This window comes from Monodon monoceros, unplaced genomic scaffold (genome assembly GCF_005190385.1).
Source record: "Monodon monoceros isolate NGI ecotype Baffin Bay Population unplaced genomic scaffold, NGI_Narwhal_1 Super_Scaffold_15, whole genome shotgun sequence".
Classification (NCBI taxonomy): domain Eukaryota; kingdom Metazoa; phylum Chordata; class Mammalia; order Artiodactyla; family Monodontidae; genus Monodon; species Monodon monoceros.
In genome coordinates, this window is record NW_021703771.1 from 54,501,440 (window position 1) to 54,529,207 (window position 27,768).

The 27,768-nt window shown below is 37.9% G+C and overlaps 1 protein-coding gene across 1 annotated transcript in view; it reads right to left on the bottom strand.

The window, feature by feature from the left end:
* Nucleotides 1-5,436: 5,436 nt before the first annotated feature.
* THEMIS (thymocyte selection associated) overlaps nt 5,437-27,768 on the bottom strand; it is a 206,592-nt gene continuing 184,260 nt past the window's right edge. Inside the window, exon 8 of the transcript XR_003793697.1 lies at nt 5,437-5,497. The gene's annotated coding sequence lies outside the window, so the exon portion shown is untranslated. The remainder of the gene's footprint in view (nt 5,498-27,768) is intronic.

The following is a 27,768-nucleotide window of genomic DNA, read 5'->3' on the forward strand; positions in this document are numbered from 1 at the left end:
CTCTCTCGCTTTGTCACAGCTTACCCTTCCCCCTCCCCATATCCTCAAGTCCATTCTCTAGTAGGTCTGTGTCTTTATTCCTGTCTTACCCCTAGGTTCTTCATGACAATTTTTTCTCAAATTCCATATATATGTGTTAGCATACGGTATTTGTCTCTCTCTTTCGGACTTACTTCACTCTGCATGACAGACTCTAGGTCTATCCACCTCATTACAAATAGCTCAATTTCATTTCTTTTTATGGCTGAGAAATATTCCATTGTATATATGTGCCACATCTTCTTTATCCATTCATCCGATGATGGACACTTAGTTTTTGCATCTATGTTCATCAGGGATATTGGCCTGTAGTTTTCTTTCTTTGTGACATCCTTGTCTGGTTTTGGTATCAGGGTGATGGTGGCCTCGTAGAATGAGTTTGGGAGTGTTCCTCCCTCTGCTGTATTTTGGAAGAGTGTGAGAAGGATAGGTGTTAGCTCTTCTCTAAATGTTTGATAGAATTCGCCCGTGAAGCCATCTGGTCCTGGGCTTTTGTTTGTTGGAAGAGTTTTCATCACAGTTTCAATTTCAGTGCTTGTGACTGGTCTGTTCATATTTTCTATTTCTTCCTGATTCAGTCTTGGCAGGTTGTGCATTTCTAAGAATTTGTCCATTTCTTCCACGTTGTCCATTTTATTCGCATAGAGTTGCTTGTAGTAATCTCTCATGATCCTTTGCATCTCTGCAGTGTCAGTTGTTACTTCTCCTTTTTCATTTCTAACTCTATTGATTTGAGTCTTCTCCCTTTTTTTCTTGATGAGTCTGGCTAATGGTTTATCAATTTTGTTTATCTTCTCAAAGAACCAGCTTTTAGTTTTATTGATCTTTGCTATCGTTTCCTTCATTTCTTTTTCATTTATTTCTGATCTGATTTTTATGATTTCTTTCCTTCTGCTAACTTTGGGGGTTTTTTGTTCTTCTTTCTCTAATTGCTTTAGGTGCAAGGTTAGGTTGTTTATTCGAGATGTTTCCTGTTTCTTAAGGTAGGATTGTATTGATATAAACTTCCCTCAGAATTGCTTTTGCTGCATCCCATAGATTTTTGGTCATCGTGTCTCCATTGTCATTTGTTTCCAGGTATTTTTAAATTTCCTCTTTGATTTCTTCAGTTATTAAAGTATTATTAAATACTTCGCTATTAAGTAGTGTATTGTTTAGCCTCCATGTGTTTGTATTTTTTACAGATCTTTTCCTGTAATTGATATCTAGTCTCATACTGTTGTGGTCGGAAAAGATACTTGATACAATTTCGATATTCCTAAATTTACCAAGGCTTGATTTGTGACCCAAGATATGATCTGTCCTGGAGAGTGTTCCATGAGCACTAGAGAAAAATGTGTATTCTGTTGTTTTTGGATGGAATGTCCTATAAATATCGATTAAGTCCATCTTGTTTAAAGTATCATTTAAAGCTTGTGTTTCCTTATTTATTTTCATTTTGGATGATCTGTCCATTGGTGAAAGTGGGGTGTTAAAGTCCCCTACTATGAATGTGTTGCTGTCGATTTCCCCTTTTATGCCTGTTAGTATTTGCCTTATGTATTGAGGTGCTCCTATGTTGGGTGCATAAATATTTACGATTGTTATATCTTCTTCTTGGATCTATCCCTTGATCATTATGTAGTGTCCTTCTTTGTCTCTTCTAATAGTCTTTATTTTAAAGCCTATTTTGTCTGATATGAGAATTGCTACTCCAGCTTTCTTTTGGTTTCTATTTGCATGAAATATCTTTTTCCATCCCCTTCTTTCAGTCTGTATGTGTCTCCAGGTCTGAAGTGGGTCTCTTGTAGACAGCAAATATATGGGTCTTGTTTTTGTATCCATTCAGCCAATCTGTGTCTTTTGGTGGGAGCATTTAGTCCATTTACATTTAAGGTAATTATCGATATGTATGTTCCTATTACCATTTTCTTAATTGTTTTGGGTTCGTTATTGTAGGTATTTTCCTTCTCTTGTGTTTCTTGCCTAGAGAAGTTCCTTTAGCAGTTGTTGTAGAGCTGGTTTGGTAGTGCTGAACTCTCTCAGCTTTTGCTTGTCTGTAAAGGTTTTAATTTCTCCATCAAATCTGAATGAGATCCTTGCTGGGTAGAGTAATCTTTGTTGCAGGTTTTTCTCCTTCATCACTTTAAATATGTCCTGCCACTCCCTTCTGGCTTGCAGAGTTTCTGCTGAAAGATCAGCTGTTATCCTTATGGGGATTCCCTTGTGTGTTATTTGTTGTTTTTCCCTTGCTGCTTTTAATATGTTTTCTTTGTATTTAATTTTTGACAGTTTGATTAATATGTGTCTTGGCGTATTTCTCCTTGGACTGATCCTGTATGGGACTCTCTGTGCTTCCTGGACTTGATTAACTATTTCCGTTCCCATATTAGGGAAGTTTTCAACTATAATCTCTTCAAATATTTTCTCAGTCCCTTTCTTTTTCTCCTCTTCTTCTGGAACCCCTATAATTCGAATGTTGGTGCGTTTAATGTTTTCCCAGAGGTCTCTGAGATTGTCCTCAGTTCTTTTCATTCTTTTTTCTTTATTCTGCTCTGCAGTAGTTATTTCCACTATTTTATCTTCCAGGTCACTTATCCGTTCTTCTGCCTCAGTTATTCTGCTATTGATCCCATCCAGAGTATTTTTAATTTCATTTATTGTGTTGTTCATCATTGTTTGTTTCATCTTTAGTTCTTCTAGGTCCTTGTTAAATGTTTCTTGCATTTTGTCTATTCTGTTTCCAAGATTTTGGATCATCTTTACTATCATTATTCTGAATTCTTTTTCAGGTAGACTGCCTATTTCCTCTTCATTTGTTAGGTCTGGTGGGTTTTTATCTTGCTCCTTCATCTGTGTGTTTTTCTGTCTTCTCATTTTGTTTATCTTACTGTGTTTGGGGTCTCCTTTTTGCAGGCTGCAGGTTCGTAGTTCCCATTGTTTTTGGTGTCTGTCCCAGTGGCTAAGGTTGGTTCAGTGGGTTGTGTAGGCTTCCTGGTGGAGGGGACTAGTGCCTGTGTTCTGGTGGATGAGGCTGGATCTTGTCTTTCTGGTGGGCAGGTCCATGTCTGGTGGTGTGTTTTGGGGGGTCTGTGGACTTAATATGATTTTAGGCAGCCTCTCTGCTATTGGGTGGGGTTGTGTTCCTGTCTTGCTAGTTGTTTGGCATAGGTTGTCCAGCACTGTAGCTTGCTGGTCGTTGAGTAAAGCTGGGTGCTGGTGTTGAGATGGAGATCTCTGGGAGATTTTCGCCATTTGATATTATGTGGAGCTGGGAGGTCTCTTGTGGACCAGTGTCCTGAAGTTGGCCCTCCCACCTCAGAGGCACAGCACTGACTCCTGGCTGCAGCACCAAGAGCCTTTCATCTACACGGAAAAAAAGGAAAAGGGAAAAAATCATAAATCTTGCTCTCAAAGTCCACCTCCTTAACTTGGGATGATTCGTTGTCTATTCACGTATTCCACAGATGCAGGGTACATCAAGTTGATTGTGGAGCTTTAATCCGCGGCTTCTGAGGCTGCTGGGAGAGATTTCCCTTTCTCTTCTTTATTCTCACAGCTCCCGGGGCTCAGCTTTGGATTTGGCCCCACCTCTGCGTGTAGGTCGCCGGAGGGCGTCTGTTCTTCACTCAGACAGGATGGGGTTAAAGGAGCCGCTGATTCGGGGGCTCTGGCTCACTCAGGCCGGGGTGGGGGGGAAGGGAAGGGCACGGAGTGCGGGGCGGGCCTGCGGCGCCAGAGGCCGGCATGACGTTGCACCAGCCTGAGGCGCCCTGTGCGTTCTCCCATGGAAGTTGTCCCTGGATCCCGGGCCCCTGGCAGTGGCGGGCTGCACAGGCTCCCCGGATGGGGGTTGTGGATAGTGACCTGTGCTCGCACACAGGCTTCTTGGTGGCGGCAGCAGCAGCCTTAGTGTCTCATGCCTGTCTCTGGGGTCCGCGCTTTTAGCCAAGGCTCACGCCCGTCTCTGGAGCTCCTTTAAGTAGCGCTCTTAATCGCCTCTCCTCGCGCACCAGGAAACAAAAAGGGAAGAAAAAGTCTCTTGCCTCTTCGGCAGGTCTAGCCTTTTCCCCGGACTCCCTCCCGGCTAGCCGTGACGCACTAACCCCCTGCAGGCTGTGTTCACGCCGCCAACCCCAGTCCTCTCCCTGGGATCCGACCGAAGCCCAAGCCTCAGCTCGCGGCCCCGCCCGCCCCGGGCTGCTGAGTGCCGGTCGGCACCGATCCTGTGTGCGGGAATCTCTCCGCTTTGCCCCCCGCACCCCTGTTGCTGTGCTCTCCTCCGCGGCTCCGAGGCTTTCCCCCTCCGCCATCCGCAGTCTCCGCCTGCGAAGGGGCTTCCCAGTGTGTGGAAACCTTTCCTCCCTCACAGCTCCCTCCCACTGGTGCAAATCCCGTCCCTATCCTTTTGTCTCTGTTTATTCTTTTTTCTTTTGCCCTACCCAGGTACGTGGGGGGTTTCTTGCCTTTTGGGAGGTCAGAGGAGGTCTTCTGCCAGCGTTCAGTAGGTGTTCTGTAGGAGTTGTTCCATGTGTAGATGTATTTCTGGTGCATCTGTGGGGAGGAAGGTGATCTCCGCGTCTTACTCTTCCGCCATCTTCCCGGAAGCCCCTCTGTCCCTTTAAAATTAAGCCTTCGGAGGATCCAGAGAGCAAACCCTTAATTTCTTATATTCCCTGCACTAAATTTGAACTGCAAGTCATTGTCAAAGATTTTCCCCAAATAACTGAAGATCCTCACAGATTTGCTAAGGAATTTAATATTGTCATTCAAACTTACCAAACTGGTTTCTCTGACTTATATTATTAGCTAGTTCATATGCTTGCTGGTGAAGGCCAGGCTCAGCATTGCATAAAACCTGCTAATAGGGAAATCCTGAAAGATCTCTAGAATGACATCTGGGAGATCAGCCCACTAACTTACTATATGATCAGGCTCAAGTTCTCTCTAGGTGACTTCATCAAGCGATTTCTAGGGTTTTTCCAAAGCCTGTTGATTGGAACAAAATTCAGGCTTGCACACAAAAATCTGATGAACATGTTTATGACAATTACAACCAACTTCAGGTTGATTTTAAAGGAAATTCTGGCCTTCCTTTAGATGTTGATTCCACCTAGGTAGTTTTTAACTCTATGTTTATTCATGAGTTGAACTGGGACCTTTCCCTTATAGTAAAAAGGACCAGGATGGAATAGGAAACTAGGTCTACTCTAGAGTCAGTTAATCTGGCAAACCAGCTGTCTCATACTCTAGATGAATCACCTCAAAGGAAGACTGCCGAAATTCTTAATCTTCAACTCCAGGAAATGAAGGCTCTTAAATGAAACAAAATCCTCCCAGTTTCATTTATTATTGCAATAAGCCAGGATATTGGAAAGAGATTATTATAAATTTAAGTGTTTTATGAGCCTTCAGTCTTCTAATTATGCTTTCCAGTGTCCTTCTGATTCTCAGTGATGGGGCTTTGAGGAATTACATTCTGTGGAAAGAAAATTTAAAATGGCCCTTATATTCAGTAATTATTGAATGCAATACTTTTACCTGCAACTTTAGCTATTATTAAGATTCCAGGGCATTCTAAACTTGATTCTGTTAGCTAAGTAAAGTCACCCTGCCAATATTTCCACAAGGAATGCTGCCCTTAAAGGTAGCATTAGCAGCCAAACCTCTGTCATGTTCCAAAGGCCCCCAAATGGTAACTTAGAAAAACTGGCTAGAGAAGCCCAACAGTTGGCCTCAGGAAAGGAAAAACAAGATTGTAAATTTAACAGTTGTTGGTTTGGTAAAAAAAAAGAAAGCTCTGGGTTGACCAAACAACAACCCAGTCCCACTGGAGACTCTAAAATTCCCACCCTTCACCACTGTCAAAATGATAGCCTTCATGAATCAATATTGGGGGAGAAACATTAATAAGGCCACAAAAAGTGCCTGTCTTACTTGTCCCACTTATCTGAAGTACAACACAGAGAAGCCTGCTCGTACTGCTCCTAGACATTTTAAACTGCCTAACGGACCAAAGTCTAGAAAATGGATTTCATATAACTTCCTTTGTCTCACGGGTAAAAATGTTTTAGTTACAATCTGTATATTTTCACATCAGACTGAATCCCTCCCTTGTAAACAGCTTACTGCCTCTTCCGTGGTAAAAGTCCTTTTGGAAAAGATTATCCCTACCTGGGGAACTCCTCTAAAACTTCGTGATTGAAGAACTCATTTTACTGGCCAAGTACTTTAAGTTTGTGCTGTTTGGCCAGTTTTATAACTATTTCACTGCACTTATCATCTTTAACCCTCTGGTTTAGTTGAATGCACTAATGCATTATTATTATTATTTTTAAAATTTATTTATTTTTCACCACATTGGGTCTTTGTTGCTGTGTGTGGGCTTTCTCTAGTTGTGGCTCTTCATTGCGGTCTGTGGGTTTCTCATTGCGGTGGCTTCTCTTGTTGTGGAGCACGGGCTCTAGGCACGCAGGCTCAGTAGTTGTGGTGTGTGGGCTTAGTTGTTCTGAGGCATGTGGGATCTTTGTGGACCAGGGCTCGAACCCGTGTCCCCTGCATTGGCAGGTGGATTCTTAACCACTACGCCACCAGGGAAGTCTCCACTTATGCATTATTAAGACTCAATTGGCGAAATTTGTAGATGGCCTCCAAATACCTTGGCCAAAAGCATTGCTGTGAGATCCTTTTGGAACTCACAAACTCTCAACTTTTGAGATGGTCGTGGGATACCCAACGCACTTGATTCCTGTTTCTTTTGGCCCATAGCTGATGAAAAGGGAAACACTTATATATTGCAAAGGCGTAATTGTTTCTATTAAAAATAACGATGGGGCTTCCCTGGTGGAGCAGTGGTTGAGAGTCCGCCTGCCAATGCAGGGGACACGGGTTCGTGCCCCGGTCCGGGAAGATCCCACACGCTGCGGAGCGGCTAGGCCCGTGAGCCATGGCCGCTGAGCCTGCGCGTCCGGAGCCTGTGCTCCGCAACGGGAGAGGCCACAACAGTGAGAGGCCCGCGTACCGAAAAAAAAAAAAAATTAACAATGCTTCGGTAGAGCAATCTTCTCACAGTGTGCTCTTGGGAGATGAAGGCATTAAGAGTTACACTTTGCTATCAGGAAATTTTGTCTATTTGGAAAAGACACTTCTAGAAGAACTCTTTTCAGCCTCACTGAAGAGACCCCTGTCAGGCACTGTTAACCAAGAAAGTTTGGCTATCAACTGTTAACCACTTCTAATTTATGCAAAAATTTAATATAACCTGGAAGTGAAATCCACTGAAAGTTTATTTGACAATATTTTTTCTTGGTTAACTATCAGTAAACATGCATTAAATATTTTCACCCACATTTTCTTTGCTAAATCCAATGTGTCTTCTATCATTTAATCTGTTGAACTGTCTTCAAATTTACCTGAGAAAATAAACTTGGTGCTTTGTATAAAGGGATGACACAGTGATCTAAATGTGTGCTGACACTGAAACAGAAGTAGCCGGAAAATTACTTAAGGACATCATTTATAATCTTCCAGGACATGAGGTGGTTTACTACATCACAGACTGCAGGCACAAAATTAGGATTCTTGCACTTTAGTTAACATCTCTGATGTAAAATTGAATAAAGATAATATAAAAACTGTAATTAACCTGCTCCCCTTGGTGTAAAATTCTAGCGGTGTAATCAAAGGCAACATTTGTATGTGTGAAGCCTAAGTATGTGTTATCGTTTTGATATGTTATTAGGTTAATTTGTATATGTTAGGATTCAGTTTTTTGCTTTTAACCTGTCTTCATTTAATTTTATTTTTAACATAGATTATTAACATTTTAAATATCAAAACTTTGAGAAAATATATATGCAAATTTTAATTTCTTTCCCTACCCCTTCCCAACCCATTTTTGCTCACACATCATGGGTAACCAATTAAGTAGTTTCTGGTTTATCCTTTCTCTGTGTTTTTTAAAAATGAATATATCTATATTACATCTATATTTATCTGTCTATTTATCTATCTCCATATTATTGTATCTATCTCTTATTTATTCCATACTTCTACACAATGTAGAATATTATGTTTATTCTTTGGTTTCCTGATTTTTTTCACTTAGTTTTTTTCCCTGGGAAATTACTCTATATGTCCTCATAGAGATCTTTTTTATTTAATTTTTTTTGCTAACTACTTAGCATTGCTCTGTGCAGGTGTTCAATATTTTTTCAACCAATATCCTATGAGTGGTCATTTCGATTTTTTTGGCCAAAGTGGCAGGAGGAAATTCCATGCCATTTCAATTTCCGCTCCACAGCCAAGGCATGAGTGTACAGTCCTAACCCTCCAAAAGGACAGTAGCATGAAGCCCTGTGTCTCTATGGCCTCCACATCTGCAGTTTCTGGCCCCACCTAGATGGTCACCTACAGATGCCTCAGGGAAGTGACCTCTACCTTACAGATAGCACCAGCAGAGATTGAGTGGGAGCCCAACAGCACCAGAATAACCACCAGACCAGAATATCATTGTAAGAGCTGAGAAAAATGTCATTAAGGTTAAAGACTACAAGAGTAGACAAGATTCATATGCTTAACCTAAACAGGGCTATTCCCTGTTAAAATGGAAGATTTATATAGGCCTTAGAATCTTCTAACATAATAACCAAAATGTCTAAGACACAGTAGAAATCACCAGATATGCTAAGAACCAGAAAAACCACTATTTTCATGAGAAATTACAATCAATGTCAATACCAAGGCAAATCAGATGTTGGAATTATCTGTCAAAGATTTTAAAACAGCCAACATATAAATGCTTTAGGATCTAATAGACATTTATAGTACATTCCACCCAATAGCAGCAACATACAGATTATTTTCAAGTGCCTGTGGAAGAGTCACAAAGATAGAACACATCCTGAACATAAAATAAACCTTAACAAACTTAAAAGAATTGAAATCATAGAGAGTATGGTTTTTGACCACAGTGAAATCAAGCTAGAAATTAATAACAGAAGGACAACAAGAAAATTACCCAGGATACAAGATTAACAAACAAAAATCAATAGCATTTCTATATATTAATAAGTGGAAACCAATTTTTTTAAAGTACCATTTACAATCGCTCCAAAGAAAATGAAATACTTAGGTTTGAATCTAAGAAAACATGTAAAAAAATCTACATGATGAAAGAAATCAAAGAAAACCTAAATGCTTGTGGAGACATATCATGTTTGTGGTTTGGAAAACTCAATATAGTAAAGATGTCAGTTTTTCCTAAATTTATCTGTAAGTTTAATATAATTGTTACCAACATATCAAAATGTAGCTTTTTTTAAAATAGCTATAAGCAATCTTACTCTAAAATTTTTACAGAAAGGGAAAGACCCTATAATAGCTAAAAGCTATTTTGAACTAGAAGAATAAAGTGGGAAGAATCATTCTTCTTGGCTTCCTACATAGCCACAGGAATCATGACAGTGTGGTACTGCTGGTAGAATAGACACATAAATCAATGGGACAGAATAGGGAGACCAGAAATAAATCTACACAAATTATGCACATTTTTTGACAAAGTTACAAAAGCAATGTAATAAAGGAGGTATAGTTTTTGAATAAATGGTTCTGGAAAAACTGGACATCCACAGACAAATAAATAAACCTTGATTTAGTCTACACACCTTCCACAAAAAATCTACTCAAAAGTATATCAGGGACATAAATGTAAAACATAAAACTATAAAGCTTCTAGAAAAACATAGGATAAAATGTTTGGGATCTGGGACTAGGCAGAAGTTCTTAGACTTGAATTCAAAAGCACTTAAAAGTGAAAATTCATAAAAGGAAATTTGATAAATTGGACTCAGCAAAAACCCCACAAGTGTCCTCTGAAAGATTCTGTTGAGAGAATGAATAAGTCTTAAAAGGAAAATTGAAAAATTGAACATAAAATTTTCAAATTTTTCTCTGTGAAAGATTCTATTATGAAGACAAGATAAGCTACAGACTGAGAGAAAATATCTGCAAACCACATATCTAAAAAGGAATTATATCTAGACTATATAAAGAATTCTCAAAACAACAAACACATCCAGTTAAAAATGGTCAAAAGAAGCACTATTTACAATAGCCAAGACATGGAAACAACCTAAATATCCATCAACAGATGAATGGATAAAAAAGATGTGGTACATACATGAAATGGAATACTACTCAGCCATAAAAAAGAACAAAATAATGCCATTTGCAGCAACATGGTTGCAACTAGAGATTATCACATTAAGTGGAGTAAGTCAGAAAGAGAAAGACAAATACCATATGATGTCGTGGAATATAAAGTATGACACAAATGAGCTTATCTATGAAACAGAAACAGAATCACTGGACATAGAGAACAGACTGGTGGTTGCCAAGGGGGAGGGGGTTGGGGTGAGTAGATGTAATCTTTTATATGCAGAATGGATAAACAACAAGGTCCTACTGTATAGCACAGGGAACTATATTCAATATCCTATGATAAAGGATAGTAGAAAAGAATATATATAAAAAAAGAATGTATATACCATGTATAACTGAATCACATTGCTGTACAGCAGTAATTAACACAACATTGTAAATCAACTCTACTTCAAAAATATTTTCTTTAATTTTAAAAAATGGGCAAAACGCATAAAAGGACATTTTAGGTAAGAAGAGATATGGATGTCAAATAAGCACATGAAAAAATGTTTAACATCATTAGCTATTGCGAAATTGAAATTAAAAACACAATAAGATATCGTTACATGCCTATCAAAATGGCTAAAATAAAAAGTGGTGATAACACAAATGCTAGTTAGGATGTTAGAAATGGATCATTCATATGTTGCTGACGGGAATGTAAAATGGCAAAACCACTCTGGAAAATAGTTTGACCGTTCCTTTTAATACTAAAAATGGATTTACCATACGACTCAGCAATTAACCTCTTAGGTATACATCCCAGGGAAATGATAACTTATTTTCATACAGAAAATTTGTACACAGATATTTATTGCAGCTTTATTTGTAACAGCCAGAAACCCAAGTAGCATTAGTGGATAGATGTATAAACAAACTGTACATCTATGTCAAAGAATACTATTCAGCAATAAAAAGGAACAAACTACTGATGAACAAGCAACTTGAATGAGTCTCAAGAAAATTATTCTGAGTAAAAAAGCCAGTCTCAAAGAAAACATATTACATGGTTCCATTTATATATTGATAATATTTGTGAAATAACGTAAGTATAGTCATGAAGAAAGGGTTGGTCATTGCCAAGGGTTTGGGCAGGAGAAGGGATAGGGTGAGTGAAGATGTAAAGAGGTAGAAGGACAGAGTCTTGTGATGATGGTACAGTTAAGTATATTAATTGTGGTAGTAATTGCACAAAGCTACACATGTGATAAATTTGCAGAGATACACACACATGCAGGTACACAAATGGGTACGGCTGTAACTGATGAAATCTGAACAAGCTGTATGGATTGAAACAATATTAATATCCTGGTTTTGATAATGTAAAATCTTAACATTGAGGGAGTTTAGGTGATGGGTGCCTGAGACCTCCCTGTACATTTTTTTGCACTTTCCTATGAATCTATAATCATAGCCAAATAAAAAGGCTTTTTTAAAGTGAGGATAAATGTTGCTTTGTTATATATGGCCAGATTCTTCTGTGAGTCTTGTACTGCTTTGCCCTGCTACTGCTACTAAAGATTTCATGTTTTCTCACTTTGCTAATTTCAGAGTAGAGAAATGGTGTGCCAGTATGTATTTAATTTGCATTTCTCTTATTATGAATGTGTTAACACAAAGAATATAACTGTCAAAGCAGATTCACATGAATTGTAAATCTTTCCTAACCCCAAACTTAATTAATGATTTTAAGGGTATAAGTAAGAAGCAGACAGAGACAGAATTTATTTTTGGAGGGCAAGAAATCTTCAGACACTGCATCCTAATTGTCTTTTTCTCCAGCACTAATGTGCAATTCAAATTCAGATTAACAGATGTATTCTGAAAAAATGTATGCAAATACACTGTTCTCAAAGGCAGTGGTTTCAGTTTGCGGGCTCCCCAGTTTTATGCTGTTACTTACGCAGATAAAAAAATGCCTACAAGATTAACTTCCATCACTAGCTCTGCCCTATAAATCAAAAAAATTTATTTTCAATAAGTGATCAATAAGCAGGGACCCCTGCCTGAGCTGTTGGGGTAATGTTGACCCTCCAGAGAGTCCAGAGGGCAAAGAATCAAATCAAAAAGCATTAAGATTTCATGTTGTTTGCCCTTTTAGGTTTTAGGCTTTGGACTTACTTGGGACAAGTTACCACTTCTTTTTCCTATTTCTCCCTTTTGGAATAGAAATGCCTATTTTATGCCTGTTCTGTCTTAGAAGATACATCATTTCTTTGGTTTCATAGGTTCATAGCTAGAGAAGAAGTTGCCTCAGGATGAATTGTACCTTGAGTCCCATCCACATTGGATTTAAATGAGACTTTGGACTTAGACTTTAGAAGGATGTTGAAATGAGTTAAGACTTTTGGGGCTGTTGGAATGGAATGAATACAATTTTCATGTAAGAAGGACATAAATTTGGGAGGCCAGCGGTGAAATGTTATGGACTGAAAGTTTGTGTCCCCCCGTCCCCAAATTCATATGTTGAAATCTTAATCCCCAGTTTGATGATAATAGGAAGAGAGGGCCTTGTGAGATGTTTAGGTCATGAGAGTGGAATCATCATGAATAAGATTAGTGTCCTTATAAAAGAGACCCCAGGGAGCTCTCTTGTCCCTTCTTCCTCCTTTTGCCATGTGTGGACACAGAGAGAAGATGGCCTTCTATGAACCAGGTAGCTGATTCTCACTAGACACTGAATCTCTCAGCACCCTGAGGTTGGACTTCCCAGCCTCCAAAACTGAGAAGTAAATGCTTGTTTAAGTCAGTAAGTCTATGGCATTTTTGTTATAGCAGCCTGGAAGGATGAAGGCAACCAGTAAAGCCATCTATCCTGTTTGGGGAAGTTATTACATCAAGCATTCAAAATTTTTAATAAATAATAGTGTTATTCATTTTTCTACGTCTGCTCAATCAGTTTTGGTAAATGGTATCTTTTCATGAATCTATTTTATTTAGGTTGTCAAATTTATTAGCATCATTTTGCTCATAATATTTCCTTATTATCTTTTTAACGCCTATAGGGTATGTAGTGATGTTCCTTCATAAAATTTTGATATTGATAATTTATGTCTTCTTTGTTTATCTGTCTAGCTAGATCAATTTTACTCATATTTTTAAAAAACTTGATACTGGTTTTGTTGATCTTTATTCTTCTTTTCTATTTTCTATTTCCTTGATTTCCACTCATTATTTTCTTCCTCTCATTGTACTTTGAGTTTATTTTTGTCTTCTTTTTCTTGATTCTTAACGTTGAAAATGATTAGTGCTTTTGACCCTATTTCTTTTTCCAATATAACTATTAAAAAGTATAAATTTCCTTTGAAGCACTGCTTTAGCAGAATTCCACTAATTTTGGACTGTCAACTTATTAATTTTCATTTAGTAAATTAAAAAAAATGTTCTTTGTCATATCTTCTTTTATTCATGTATTATTTGTTCTTTTATTGTTTAATTTCCAAATATTTGTGAATTTTACAGATACAGTTTTGATATTCCTTTCAAATTTCTTTCTATTTATTTTTGATGAAACATAGTTGATGTACGATATTATGTTAGTTTCAGCTGTACAACACAGTGATTCACCATTTAAATACATTATGAAATGGTCACCATGATAACTCTAGTAACGATCTGTTTCCATACAAAGTTTTTACAATATTATTGGCCATATCCCTTATGCGGTGTATTACATCCCTGTGACTTATTTATTTCATAACGGGAAGTTTGAACCTCTTAATCCCCTTTATCTATTTCACACAATCCCCTACACTCTCCTCTCTGGCAGATACCAATTTGCTCTCTGTATCTATGAGTGTGTTTTCATTTTGTTTTGTTTGTTCATTTGTTTTGTTTTTAGGATCCATATAAAAGTGAGATCATACAGTATTTGTCTTTCTCTGACTCGTTAAGCTTAACAGGATGCCCTCTAGTCCATCCATTTTGTTGCAAACGGCAAGATTTCATTCTTTTTTATGACTAATATTTCTGTGTGTGTGTGTGTGTGTGTGTGTCTTTCTTTTTTGTGTATTTATCTGTCAATGGACACTAAGGTTTCTTCCATATCTTCGCTATCATAAATAATGCTGAAATAAACACTGAAGTGCATATATCTTTTTGAATTGTTTTTGTTTTCTTTGGGTAAATACCCAGAAGTGAAATTGCTGGATCACATGTCAGTTCTACTTTTAATTTTTTGAGGAGGCTCTATACTGTTTTCCACAGACTCATAGATACAGGGAACAGATGATTGCTGGGGGTGGGGTGGGCAAAATAGGTGAAGGGGATTAGAGGTACAAACTTCCAGTTATAAAATAAATATGCCATGAGGATATAACATACAGCATAAAAATATGGTCAATAATATTGTAGTAAATTTGTATGAGAACAGATGTTTACTAGACTTATTGTGGTGATCATTTCATAATGTATACAAATGTCAAATCACTATGTAATCCACCTGAGACTAACCTAATATTGTATGTCAACTATTTTCAATTAAAAAAAAACAGTTTTTCTGAGAACAATTCTAGAGCCACCTTTACTTGGGACTAGTTATCCTTACTACTAAAAACACATTTATGGGGTGTCTAATGAATGTTCTTCTTATTCAACAAAATCTCTTCCATATGGTTGGAGAAAACTTGAGTGAATGCTGTCCTTCTATGAACTTGGGGAATTTGAAGGCTTAAGGACCCCCAGTAATTGTTTTTTCTTTGGCCTTTTAGAGTTTCATTCTATACACACGCAGATTGCTATTTAACTTAAAGATTGGAGGAGAACTCTGTGCAAATTTCTGGAGTTCTTTCTATGAATGCTTCCCTTTTTTCCTGGCATTATACTTGCAAATTCTGATAGCTTCAACTTCCCTAAAGTCCAATCTTTTTCTCCTCAAGTCAACATAAACTCTGGAGTCTTTGGGGTTTTTCTTCCTGAACTTACCAAATGGCAGAAAACCATGGCTATTATAGGGCTCATTAGATTTGTTTCCTTTTATCTAAATCATTACTGCCCTCTTCTGATTACTTTCCCATGTCTGGAAATAAATTTTATATATTTTATCCTAGTTTTCAGTTGTTTATGCAAGTGGCAGTCCAGTCGGAGTATCTTTGTAATAGACAGAAGCAGAATTTCTGAAACCTATAAGATTTGAACATCTGGAATAGAGTTTCCAAGTACTTTATTCTCAGGGACTGTGGTGACAGATTTTGGTATAACAATATTCATAAAAGAGGCAAGTTTTTAGTGTTTGGGTACTATCGGTAGCATTTTTATCTTAAAATGCTAGCTCTGAATTATTCAAGAGCAAAAGGCCCCACCCCATAAATCTTTCTTGCTAGACTTGAAACCAACAACTCCTATAGGGACAGTCAGGAGGATAATTTTTTTCCTTTATCAGGACACTGCCAACGTTAAGAAAAACATTATGGCAGACAAAGTGGATATTCTGAAGCCTACTTAAAAGAAGACTTTTGCGCATAAAAGATATTCTAGATAGAGATTAAGTGGATGATATAAAATCTTGATGATTAAGAGAGAGATATGGAAAGAAAGTGATAACTTTTCTAACTGCTTTAAACATGAATCACATGATCTACAAAACTTTAGTAATTACAAGTCCATAAATGTTGCTGAAGTCCAAAAATCTAACGAAGGAAGAGAAATTTTCAGAAACAAATTAGATTGACTTATACACGGGACCTCTAACCCTTGTTAAGCATACGCTTAAAGCTGCTGATGGAGCCCCTTTAACAAGTGAGCTCCCATTTTTGGAACACTAAATGCTTGCCAGAAAAGTGTTAAGGAATGTCCCCCGCATCGTCAGGCGGACTCTCAACCACTGCGCCACCAGGGAAGCCCTGCTTACCTAATTTTTAAATTCATAGTAAATTAGAAATGGACTAGGAATTTGACATAGTAATCAAATCACCTTCTTGAACACAACAGGCCAAGGAAACAAACATATGATCAAGGTTTCTTTTGAGTTCATCTAATTTAAAGACTTAAATGGCAGCCTCAATTCTTTCTTGCAGAGAACAACTATAAAAACTGAATGAAATATTAAAAACATGTTCTATGACATCAGAGAGTGGACAGCAATTTTGAAAAATTGTGAGATCAAAATCCAAGAAAAAAATTCAGTATTATGGACTGAAAATTTACATATTGAAGTTCATATTAAAGAGGAAGAGGGGGCTTCCCTCGTGGCGTGATGGTTGAGAGTCCGCCTGCTGAAGCAGGGGACACGGCTTCGTGCCCCGGTCCCGGAAGATCTCACATGCCGCGGAGCGGCTGGGCCCGTGAGCCATGGCCGCTGAGCCTGCGCGTCCGGGGCCTGTGCTCCGCAATGGGAGAGGTTACAACAGTGAGAGGCCCGCGTACCGCAAAAAAACAAAAACAAAAAAAAAGAGGAAGAGGGACCAGAGCACTCTCTCTCTCTCTCTCTCTTTCTGTCTCTCTCTCTCTCCAGAATTGTGATAAAATGAATCTCTGTGATTTAAGCCACCCAATCTATGGTATTTTGTTATGGCAGCCCAAGTTCAGTAATAAGAAGGGGAGATATATGGTAAGTATGAAATATGAGGACAGTTTTCCACTCAAGGCAATAGATGATTTTGAAAGCTATTGCTCTAATATTGACACGATGAGAAGAGTCTTTGATAAAATTGTGGAGCTGAGGGAAGAAAAATTGCAGTTAATGACTAACTAAATAGGAGTCTACACACACACAAGCATACACGAAAATGCCTAGCAATTGAAGATCATGGGGTAGAATTTGTTTTAAAAACCAGAAAAAAAGGATAAAATAGTAAAGGAAGAAAAATTGAGAAATTGATCTACACTAAAAATTTTCTACATTAAGAAGACTTCATTAAAGGAGAGAACTGATAAGCATAAACTAAGAAAAGATATGTTCAAGATATATAACTGACAAAGGGTTAATATTGAAAAGATATAGTTTCCTACAGATCAATAAATGAAAGATAGGCATTTCAATAAAAACCTTAAGTAGGAACTTCACAAAAGAGGACACCCAAATATTTTGCTAATATCGAAAAATTTGCCACCTCATTTAGTAATCTAGTATTTGTAAGAGATACTACTCAAAAGAATGGATAAAAGCATGAAAAGTGACCATTACCAAGTATAAGAAAGAATTTGATGCAAAGGAACCTATCGACACTGCTGGAATGAATATTAATTTCTGTAAAAATACAAATTATTTTGTATATATCCACTTTGACCCAGAAAATCTCTTCATCGGAAACTTAGACAGATGCTTGCTGAAAGACAAGAATGAGAATGTTGCGACAAGTATTTGTGATAGTCAAGTATTAGAAAGAACACACTAGTCCTTTTACAGTAGAATGGTTAATTAAGCTGTTATATACTAATCTGTCATTAGTATATGAAAAAGACAAAACTGTTGCTGCACACAACAACAACAATTAAAATTTGAATGGAAGAAGCCAAAAACAGTTACTGTGTTATTCCATTCATACAAAGCTTAAAAACAAGCAAAATAATCTATGGTGTTACAACAGTAGTTACCTTTGGGTAGAAGGGAAAGAAGAGCAAATGAAATGAGGACAGTGGTCCCTGGAGTGATGGTTAGATTCTGTTTCTTGCCCTGGGGATTGGTAGCATGGGGCATTTATGGGGTTCAGCTTTGCTTTTGGCCCCACCTCTGTATGAAGGTCGCCGTCAGCATCTCTTTCCTCCCAGACAGGACTGGGTTAAAGCAGCGGCTGATTAGGGAGCTCTTGCTCATTCAGGCCAGGGGAAGGGAGGGCTATGGTAGTTGTCATTGGAATGTGGGGCCTTCCTGCGGTGGCAGAGGCCGCCATGATGTTGCAACAGCCTGAGGTGCTCATTGTGCTCTCCCGGGGAAGTTGTCCCTCGATCACGGGACCCCGGCAGTGGCGGGCTGCAGAGGCTCCTGGGAGGGGAGGTGTGGATAGTGACCTGTGCTTGCACACAGGCTTCTTGGTGACTGCAACAGCAGCCTTAGTGTTTCATGCCTGTCGCTGGTGTCCGCGCTGATAGCTGCGGCTCACGCGCGTCTCTGGAGCTCATTTAGGCGATGCACTGAGTCCCCTCTCCTTGCACACCCCGAAACAATGGTCTCTTGCCCCTTAGGCAGTTCCAGACTTTCTCCCGGACTCCCTCCCAGCTAGCTGTGGTTCACTAGCCCCCTTCAGGCTGTGTTCATGCAGCCAAACCTAGTCCTCTCCCTGGGATCTGACCTCCGAAACCCGAGCCTCAGCTCTCAGCCCCGCCCGCCCCAGCGGGTGATCAGACAAGCCTCGGGCTGGTGAGTGCTGGTCGGCACCGATCCTCTATGCGGGAATCTGTCTGCTTTGCCCTCTGCCCCCCTGTTGCTGTGCTCTCCTCCGTGGCTCTGAAGCGTCCCCCCTGCCCACCACCATCTCCCCCAGTGAAGGGGCTTCCTAGTGTGTGGAAACATTTCCTCCTTCACAGCTCCCTCCCAGAGGTGCAGGTCCCGTCCCTATTCTTTTTTCTCTGTTTATTCTGTTTTCTTTTGCCCTCCCCAGGTACGTGGGGAGTTTCTTGCCTTTTGGGAAGTCTGAGGTCTTCTGCCAGCGTTCAGTAGGTGTTCTGTAGGAGTTGTTCCACGTGTAGATGTATTACTGATGTATTTATGGGGAGGAAGGTGATCGCCTCGTCTTACTCCTCACCATCTTGAAGGTCCCCCTCCAATGATAAATAACTTATATACATCAGATCTCTATTTGGGGAGGTCATCCTAAAATTTTGGAAAGTCCTACCACCTCAAAAAGTGTACAATATATAATTAATTAAGACATGCCAGAAATAAAAAGAAAGCTTATGACACTTTGAAGAATTGTGTTAACAGAAGAAGCTGTATTTAGAATAATTTTGAAAAAAGAAATCAGTATGTCTCCTGTTCTAAAAAGGCCAGAGGGAAATGTCATAGTCTTCTTATTAATTGATCATTAAGGAAATGAGAATGCATCAGAATACCCTAGTTTAATCATACAAACCTGTGGGTTCAAGCCATTTATTTGTCCAGGTTCTCTGTCCATGAAGGAGTTTGACTTCCTCTGGAGAGTTCTCTGCAGGGACAAAAGGTCACGCCTAAAGAGCATGAATATACAGCCATGCTGGCTTATCTGTTGTAAATATATAAATCAATCCTGTGTTTAAAATAAAGTTTTGTTTTGTTTGGTTTGATTAATGTGAACCAAGTTCAATCAATGCTGGGCATAAAAACAGAGTAAACTTTGTGTCCATAAAGAGGAACAGCAAATCCTGGGCAAGGACTAAGGAGTCTTTGCCTGAGGAACCAGCCAAGATCACTTCCATCCATTGGTTTTTAAATGTTTGCATCTGTTCAATTTCCAGTAATTAAGCAAAAATTTATTGAGTGTTTAATATGAGCTAGGTACTGTGTACGTGACTGGGAACAAAAAATTGAAAAAGGCATAGTTCCTACTATGGTGGAACTTTGTCCAGTTTAGGAAAGTAGATAAATGAACAAGTCTCATGTTGTAAGTGCTTACATACATGTGAGTTCGGAGTCTTCTGATAATACAGAGTAAAAGCATCTTAGTAGGAGAGGAAAGTCAATAGTAATTCCCAATTTATATCTACATAGGCTTGAAAGGAAGGGGTCCTTGCTGAGGGTGCTTCTCTTCCCTAGGGTGGGATGCTAATGTCATTTAGTATGGAGGGAAGGGTGAAAGACTTCCAGACACACAGAGGGAAATCACACACACACAAAAATTATCCTACATCCATACTCAGCTAAGTACTCATGTAGCTGAAAATAGGCAATTCTGAGCCTAGCTCTTTTTTTTAAAAATTGAAGTATAATTGATTTACAATGTTGTGTTAATTACTGCTGTACAGCAAAGTGATTCAGTTATACATATATATACCATTTTTTTACATATTCTTTTTTATTATGGTTTATCATAGGATATTGGATATGGTTCTCTGTGCTATACAGTAGGACCTTGTTTTTTATCCATTATATATATAAAAGCTTACATCTGCTAACCCCAAACTCCCACTCCATCCCTCCACCAAACGCGTCCTTCTTGGCACCCACTAGTCTGTTCTCTATGTCTATGATTCTATTTCTGTTTCATAGGTAGGTTCATTTGTGTCATATTTTAGATTCTACATATAAGTGATATCATATGGTATTTGTCTTTCCCTTTCTGACTTACTTCACTTAGTATGATAAACTCTAGTTGCACCCATGTTGCTGCAAATGGCATCATTTTGTTCTTTTTTATGGCTGAGTAGTACTCCATTGTATATATGTACCACATCTTCTTTATCCATTGCTCTGACAATGGACATTTAGGTTGTTTCCATATCTTGGCTATTGTGAATAGTGCTGCTATGAACATAGGGGTGTATATATCTTTTTGAATTACAGCTTTGTCTGGATATATGTCCAGAAGTGGGATTGTTAGATCATATAGTAATTCTAGTTTTAGTTTTCTGGGAAACTTCCATACTGTTTTCCAGAGTGGATGGGCCTAGATCTTAATTCCATTAAATAGAAATGATCTGTTGTACATTAAATATTCATTTTGTTTTCTATAAGTGCCACTATGAGGTAATTCAAGAGAAGGTTGTTACAGTATGGTGTTGAGTGATGAGTTTTTATAATGTTGGAAAAAAGAAATCGCTGATAGAAAAGCCATTGATGGCATTTTTACTTCTAGTACAAATATATATATGGGTATATGGGTCTGCATTTATAGCTGTCATATTAAGATGATTTTATTTAAAGTAAGTGGTGTGATTGTGCTTCAGCACTGACATATTAAAATACATTTATTTATTTTATATTTCTTTTGATTTCCTTTTCATGTTTCCTGAGTTTAGAGAGTAATTGTCTATATATATAAAATATTTTTGTACTTTAAAAATGTGCTTAATTTTCCAAAAGTATAATGACCACACATTTCAAAGGAAAAATGTGTATACTTTTGTTCAGAATTGTATATTTTTATCATTTTGGAAAATGATGTCACCAAAGGCAATGCTTCCCATGATATTTCAGTTTTTAGGAAAATACTCATTTATCAGGTTTCATTAGTAGTTTTCACAGTCGTGTGATTTGTCGTACAAGTGCAAATATCTAACTATTTCAATATAATTTCTTTAATAGTTGTGTCCAGCATTTTTAAATCCAGCAATGGCAGGTGGAGTCCTTTTCATTGTGCATCCCTCTGATCCTTCCTCTGTCCTCACATCTCTCTCTAACCCAGCCAGGAAAGGTTCTCTGATTTTAAAACCTCATGTGGTTAGATTGGACCCACTGGGATAATTCAGAATAATATCCCCGTCTGGAGATCTGTCCCCTTACTTCCATCTGCAATCTTAATTTTTATGGCATACGAGGTAATATATTCACAGGTTTCATGGATTAGGGTGTGGACATCTTTGGGGGCCATTATTCAGGGTCCAGGAAGCACAACCTCAAGGTCCAATGATCAGGAGGACGCAAATATAAAAATGCCCCCTATGACCTAAGGTAACTTTTGATATTGAAAGAAGTTTTTCATCGGAGAATTCCCAGAGTCTGATGCAGACCTCATCAGCAACCTGCCCAAATATCTGCCCACATCTGTAAGAGAAGAATGAGGGCTGCTGCTTCTTCTCTTCCACCTTACAAATCCTGCACGAGTACCTCTTCATGAGGTAATTGTATCCAGAACTTCCTTCACACGTGAATCAAGGAAATGTCTTCCCCTTTCAGTCGAAGGGATTAAAGATGATGATGAACTAACAACAGGGAACATATTTGTACAGTCCATACATTTGTCAACTCAGCATATGTAAACATAATCCTATCCTTTCAAATACCCATAAAAACATCATGTTCCATCAAACATGACGGCGCCAACCTTCTTACAAAAGAATATAGGTTCCTCCTCTCTCCAGAAGGTAGGGAACCCAAGTTTTGTCATTCAATCTCTGTACCCATTTCTGATTAATGATCCCTCCCCTTCTAGTTCAATCAAACTCCTCCTTCGACATTCTATAACACAACCACTAGTATTTTAGGTCAAACTTGCACAAAATAATATGAGAGGGAATAGGGAAGAAGCCAGTTAAAATATATAAATATATAAATAATCAAGAAAGAAAAAAATATGCCTGGTTTCTATAGTGGCCATTATTACAAGTGGTCATGGGAAAGTTAAAATTTGATTTTTCCATAATCATTCAAAGTTCTGGTCTTGGTTGTTTAACTTGTGGAATAACTCAAACCTGTATTCTTGAAGTCTCTGAAATATAGTAGTCCTGCTCATTTTGGTTTTCAGAACTCTCCTATTAATTTTTATCACTAGTTATAGAAGTACTAAAAAGTTAACTGGATAGTAACCTGGAAAACAGACCGATTTCTCCTCATTCCCTGTGTATACCAGCAATCCTAATTCCCTTGGATAATGAACATCAGTCACCTAAGAAATACAAAATCTGGTTTTTTTTGGTGATTAAAAAATATAGGAGCCCAAAATGACTGGGTAGCAGTACTTCTTCTGGTTCAATATAGTTTTAAAAGACCGAAGACATTTAAATCAGTAGAGCACAAAACTGAAGGCATGAGAACAGGAGAATGTGTGTGTGGCCCATTAGAGGAAAAGTTAAGTGGTTAATTTAAAAGTGAGTCACTTTCATTCTCCACTGCTTGGTTCACAAGTTGAGAATTCTGATGGGAGAAAAGTCACCACGTATTAAAATTGGTTCATGTTATATACCGAACCTCCTCGGATATCACCCTAACTGTATGAGATAAGGTTTAAATGGGATATAAGTTCTTTCACTCTTATATCATGTCTGTTACTTCCAGTGATGGGTGTGTAGTAAAGACAGTGAATCCCCTGGATATGTACTGGTGAAACGAACACCTTGATCAGAAACAATGCAATGTGAAACGTTATAACAATAATTAGGGCATTCAGCAAGTCTACAAAGTTGGTATGGCAGAAGATTTTAATTGGGGAAAGCAAATGCACTTACAGAATATGGTTCTATTTCAATCAGTAGTAACTCCTGCACCTTCCATGTTGGAAGGAAAGTACTACAAATCACTTGCTACCAGGAAGGCTGGTGATACTCTGAGGGAGTATTACCCTGTTGGGGGCTTAGAAATGTCTGCTTTTTGCTGTTTGATCTTTCAACCGGAGTAATATTCAAATTAGCTTTGTTTAGAGGAAACTTAAATTGTTGAAATCTTTGCATGATTTCCCCCAAGCCACCTTCACCACCACTGCCCTTTTTAAGTGTCTGACCACTGACAAGGAACTAGTGTAGATCTGTACCTCTGGCCATCTCTCCCTCCAAGCAAAGTGAAGAAGCAGATGCATTATTTAAAGTTCTTCCCACTGGAATATTTTCCACCCCTATTTTCCATCAGGCCCACACCTGAGGATTACAGAGGTCTGTTTCTGGTTTTTGTCAGCACAACATGCAAAACTATCAAGTATTCAGTCAATGTAGAAAGATGTTTTCCCCTCTTTATACATCAGTCTGAAATGGGAGACTCTCCATGAGGTCAGGGGTATGGGCTGGAGGAGAAGTAGTCATGCAGCAGGAATAGGTGGTTCGAACTTCTTCTTTCCCATGGTGGTTTCCACTATGACTACATGACTTTAGAGGAAAAAAAAAATACAAATTAGAGTTATCACTAGGGAAACCCAGGTATATTGGTCAAGAAGATGTCCACATTCAATTTCACAGGAAAGATTTTCCCAGATATTCTCACCTCATAAATAGCCATCTCCACTAATTCATTCTCAATACTACAGTAGTGTGCCTCATTCAGATGGCCTTATTGTTTCAATAAGGATTGAATTAAAAGTTATTGTAGTATTACTCCACTATGCTTGCCCAGAGGAATCTTTTAATATATAAATATTTTAGCATATATATATATATATATATCTATATCAGTTTGTAGTCCTTTCTTGTATATGTATGTGAGATATATATATATATATATATAAAACATAGATGCTATATATATATCTTGCAGGTAAATAAATGATATCAGATATACACAGTACAACTTCCTAGATTGTCAGCATTCTTTAATATATGCCAAGATTTATGCTGCTCTTTATGATATTCAATAATACCATATAACAGTTTTTCCCACTACAAAGTGTTGCAAAAAACATCATCTTTCATGTTGCATTTCTATACTCTAACAACAAAAGATAAGAGAGAGAAATTAAGGAAACAATCCCATTTACCATCACATCAAAAAGAATAAAATACCTAGGCATAAGCCTACCTAAGGAGGCAACAAGACCTGTGCTCTGAAAACTATAAGATGCTGATGAAATTGAAGATGACACAAACAGATGGAAAGATATATGGTGTTCTGAGATTGGAAGAATCCATATTGTCAAAACGACTATACTACCCAAAGCAATCTACAGATTCAATGCAGTCCCTATTAAAATACCCAAGGCATTTTTCACAGAACTACAATAAATAATCCTAAAATTTGTATGGAACCAAAAAAGACCCCAGATAGACAAAGCAACATTGAGAAAGAAGAACAAAGGTGCTCCCTGTTTTCAAACTATACCACAAAGCTACAGTCATCAAAACTGTATGGTACTGACCCAAAAACTGATACCAAGATCAATGTAACAAACTAGAGAACCCACAAATAAACCCACACTCATATGTCACTTAATCTATGATAAAAGAGGCAAGATTACACAATGGGGAAAAGACAGCCTCTTCAAAAAATGGTGTTTGAAAAACTGAATAGCTTCATGCAAAAGAATGAAACTCCACAAAAGTGTACACTATATAATTATGTCAAAAATAAAAAGAAAGGTTATCATACTTTGAAGTATTATGTTAACAGAACATGGAACTTTTCCTATTCCATCCATAGTATAATTCCATAAAATACCTTTAGAAAAGGAAGAAAAAAACATCATGTTTCTTATTCCAAATAAGACCAGAGAAATGTAATAAGAAATGTCTCTTATTAAGGTATCTTCAAAGACTTGATGCATCGGAATGACCCAAGCCTCTAAGACCAAACAGTTAACTTAATTATCCAAGCCCCTAAGCCCAAACTGTTGACTCCTTCTGCTCAGATTTTATGTTTGTTGAGCAATTTGGTTTCTTCAGTAGATTCCTCTGCAGGGACAAAATGCCATGTCCCGAGAGTATGAGTATACAGCCATGTTATCTATTTAACGAAAACTCTTCCTTCTTTTAAATGAGTTTCTCTTTGACTTGGTTAACGTTAAGTGAACTGCTGGAGTTCTGCCAATGTGGTGCACAGAAACAAAATTAACTTTCTGTGTCTACAAAGATGAACACCAGAACCTGGACAGGATGAGTTAGTTGAGGAACACCCACATGAGGACTTGACCAACTTCACTTCTAACACAGTATGTTGTAAATTCTTCTTATTCATTATGTTTTCCAATAAGTCAGCTGACACTTTCTGAGTGCTATTAAGAGCTAGGCATTGTGCTAGACACTAGGACTGTAAAATTGAAAAAGACGTTGTTCCTGCTACCTGGAGCTCATTCTGTGTAGAAATACTGATAAGCTGATAATTGAACATGGCTTATACAATGAATGCTATCATCAGCACAGAGTACTATGGGAACACAGAGGAAAAACACAGCAGGAAAGGAGAGTCAGGCAGTACTTCTCACATTAGAGCCACATAGTTTTGAAAGGATTTCATTCCTCACTTAGATGCTAATCTTCCCTAGGACAGGGCACTAATAACATTTAGTGTGTGTGTGTTGAGGGGTGGGGGAGACCAATGTGAAAGTCTTCCAGACAAATTAGAGGAATGTTAACCACAAACAAAAAAAGTCATATATCTATGTCCTGTTGACAACTTATGTGGTTGAGAAATCTGTTTATAATTATCTGAGCCTAGATCTTAATTCCATTTTATTTCTAATCAGAATATTTTTGCATTTTTAATATTCACTGAATTTCTAGAAATATCACTATGAGGTAACTCCAGGGAAGACTGCTGTGATATTTTGTTAGGTGATTAATAGTTTATCATGTTGGAGAATGACATCATTAATGGGAAAACCATTCATTTTTTTTTCCTGCTTTAAAAACATACAAGTGAGTCTACACTTGTAGCTGCCTAATTTAGATTATTCCACTTATAGGAATAGTGCAGTTGACCATTTATATATTAAAATACGTATTTCATTAATACTCATTTACTTCCATTTCTCTTTCGTGTTTCAATTGGAGCATCCTGTTGTTTTTAAATTTGTATGTAGGTAGTTTATATTTTCTGTGATTTTCAATTTCTATTTATAAAGTAGGTATCATCAAGTATTTAATGTTAAAAGAGGGTCATGTTTGATATGATTCTTAAAAAAAAAAGAAAAAATAAGGAAGGAAGGAGAGTCCAAAATTTGTGGCTTTTACTTTGTGTAAGCATTTGTGGGAAGGTGAGAAAGATTGAGGTGTTTCAGGCTGGAAACCTAGTGATCTGTGCTCTGCACTGGCAAAATATTTGTATAAACGATTGCCAGGTACACAATAGACTAAAAACCTTGTTCAAAGAAAAGTTGCACCATTAGAAGACATGACTGAAATATTCAGAATTTTGGTATTTTTTCGATTCAAATTCCTAAGAGAGACAGGAATTTAAACTGAATGTAGCCAACCTGTAAGAAGAGGTATAAGAGACTACAACTCTGCTATAGGAAGCACTCTCTGCCTTGAATTTATAATAGAAAGTGACCAAAACTCAGGTAATTTGGGACCTTTCCATGCTTTCATTTTCAGAAGGAAAGTTTTAAATTAGTTATGCTTTTTCTATTGTATACGTTGTATTACGTAGTAGGAACAGAAAATTTTTTTTTAAAATTTATCATCAATTCTACTATGAGGAGTTCACCTGGATCATATTGGCAGGACCACACAGCACTCAAAAATTGTGAACACGGGTTAACCAGGTTTTAGAAGGATTTTGAGGTTGACTTCCTTGGAGAGGGAAATGGCAAGAGTGTTAGACTGGTGGGGAAAGGATAGACACAAATATTTGAGTGGATAGGAGTACAGTCGGTGGCAAAGACCTCTAGCTGTCCTCCATGTTCACTTCCCCATTATCTCACAGCAATATAACTCAATAAAGTTTTACACATAATACCCACTGCATCGTTTTCCCCTCCATACACACACCTTGAACAAAGATTACATTTTCCAGCATCCCTTTCAGGTAGATATGGCCCTGTGACATGTGGAGTGGGACGTGAGCAGAGTCACGTGTAGAATTTCCAAACGTGGAATTTTAGGGACCACTCCTTCATTCCTGTCAACTGGAATGTAAATGTAAATGTTGGATGAGTGAAAGTCATCTTGTATCATGTGGATGAGTGCTAGACTGGAGGGATGAAGAGCAGCAAGATATAAGAAACCTTATTTTTATTGCAAATCTTACATACTGTGCACTGTGCCCCAACACTTGAAAAACTATGAGGGCTGTCTTACACCAGAGTTACACAACAATACCAATTGTTCTGTTTTATTTCT